The sequence below is a fragment of the Triturus cristatus genome, unplaced genomic scaffold (genome assembly GCF_964204655.1).
Source record: "Triturus cristatus unplaced genomic scaffold, aTriCri1.1 SCAFFOLD_189, whole genome shotgun sequence".
In the NCBI taxonomy this organism is placed as follows: Eukaryota; Metazoa; Chordata; class Amphibia; order Caudata; family Salamandridae; genus Triturus; species Triturus cristatus.
In genome coordinates this window covers 942,372-944,715 of record NW_028187520.1, presented here as the reverse complement: position 1 = coordinate 944,715, position 2,344 = coordinate 942,372, and the positions used below count along the sequence as shown (strand labels likewise).

The window sequence follows — 2,344 nt, the reverse complement described above, 5'->3', positions numbered from 1 at the left end:
ACTAACTAGTACTGTATAACTTAAAGTAGCTCTGGTACTGTGTGCCATCTAATGTAGGGTACTGACCTGTAAAGTATGCCTTAGACTGACTTTGTTACTGTTTACTATTTATTGTAGTGTACTGAGTAGTACAGTATACCTTGGAGTCGCTCTGTCACTCTGTACCCTCTAATGTGGTGTACTGACTAGTGCAATATACCTTGGAATAGGCCTGTCACTCTGGACGATCAAATGAAGTGTACTGACTAGTACTGTACACGTCCAGTACCTCTGTCACTCTGTGACATGTATTGCAGTGTACTAACTAGTACGGTATACCTTCTGGTAGTTCTTCTACTCTACACAATCCAATGCAGTGCACTGACTAGTACAGCATACTGTGGAGTTGCTAGTCCAGTGCCCCACCTGCTGTCCTCTCTATGTAGTGCGGTTTGGTGTAGTGTGTGCTGTAGATGAATACGCGCTTTATTGTAGAGAGCAGTCTAGTGCTGTGCGCTTTAGTGTAGTGAGCGGTCTAGTGCCGCGCGCTTTAGTGTAGTGAGCAGTCTAGTGCCACACGCTTTAGTGTAGTGAGCAGTCTAGTGCCGCACGCTTTAGTGTAGTGAGCAGTCTAGTGCCGCGCGCTTTAGTGTAGTGAGCAGTCTAGTGCCGCGCGCTTTAGTGTATTGAGCAGTCTAGTGCCGCGTGCTCTCTAGCGCCGCATGCTCCTTCCAGGTGTGGTGTACATTAATCATATGTAAAACAGAAGCAGTAATTACAGCCTTTCTTTGTGTCCTTCAATCTCTAATTGCGAATCTCTTCTCTGCAGTGATGGTGAATCTGGATCCCGACACGGCTCATCCTGAGCTCCTCCTGTCTGAGGGGGGGCGACGTGTGAGACTGACGGGCAGAGCACAGACCCTGCCGGACACCCCCAAGAGATTCACCCTCTGCCCCTGTGTGCTGGGGAGCGAGGGGTTCACCTCCGGCAGACATTACTGGGAGGTGCAGCTGCTGCAGGAGGGTTTGCAGTGGTGTGTGGGGGTCGCAGCAGAGTCTGTGGACAGGAAGGGAGGATCACATGTTCACCTGAGGGGGGAGTCTGGGGTGTGCAGAGGTTGGGGGGTCAGTACTCGGCTCTCACCTCCCCTGAGACCCCTCTGTCCCCTCGTGAGAAGCCCCTGAAGCTGGGGGTGTATCTGGACTACGAGGGGGGGCGGCTGTCCCTGTACAATGCTGACTCCATGGAGCTTCTCTACTCCTTCCCACAGGCGCCCTTCACACAGAGGCTCTTCCCCATCTTCCGTCTCTGTGGAGCGGAGCTGAGGCTGGTGTGAGCCCCCCTCGCCCCCCCTCGACTGTCATCCACGGTTCAAACCCCAACATTCCAAAGAATCTTCAAACACCAACATTCCAAAGGACCTTCTTCACAATGACCCTCTCACCTGTTGCCATGACAACCAGAAGCCTCACGTGAAACTATGTATCTCTTTTCCTTGTACATTTTTAAAACAAGGGCAGACAATGTTTGCAGTGTGAATCATGCACCAAACCACATGTAACATATGATAAAGTCTCTGCAGAATTAAACAAGCATTGGCATAGCCAATTGGTCTCACCTTTGGGACCGTATAAGTATTTAGCCAGAGCTATTGGCTTTGGCAATGTTTCTAAAGTATGTGGTAGAGCAGTGTGGCTGCTGTGCTCCATGCTGCAAACTAGCTGTCTAGTGCAGTGATGTGTGGTAGTGGCGTGGTGTGTTGTTATAAGGTGTGTGTTGGTGGGATGCATGTGGGTAGTGTGCTGGGGTGCATGTGGGTGGCATTTGCATCCTTACAACAAAAATCAAACATCACCAATTGTAAATAGATTAATAATGCTTGTCTACAAACTATTGAAACGGCAATAAGGGTAAATGTAATATGTATAGCCCCAAGGACCAACCTAACAAGTTACCTTTACATTTTTATTGTCGCATGACAACGTCTGAACACACAAGGACATGTTCTTTGCAGCAGGCATCCTAATCCTCTGCACTACTTTAGCATCACTGGAAACAGCCACTAAATTAAACTCCCATCTCTCTCCAGCAGGAACATTAATCGCCAAAGTTACCTTTACATTTTTATTGTCGCCTGAAAACGTTGATCACACTAGGACATTTTCATTGCAGCAGGCATCTTAATCCTCTGCGCTACTTTAGCATGAGTGGAAACCGCCACTAGATAGAATTCTAATCTCTCTCTCCAGCAGGAACATTAATCGCAAAAGTTACCTTTACATTTTTATTGTCGCCTGAAAACGTTGATCACACTAGGACATTTTCATTGCAGCAGGCATCTTAATCCTCTGTGCTACTTTAGCA

The 2,344-nt window shown here is 48.1% G+C and overlaps 1 pseudogene; it reads left to right on the top strand.

The window, feature by feature from the left end:
• The first annotated feature begins 810 nt into the window (after positions 1-810).
• On the top strand, positions 811-1,324 carry LOC146771116 (E3 ubiquitin-protein ligase TRIM39 pseudogene; annotated as a pseudogene).
• Positions 1,325-2,344: the final 1,020 nt, after the last annotated feature.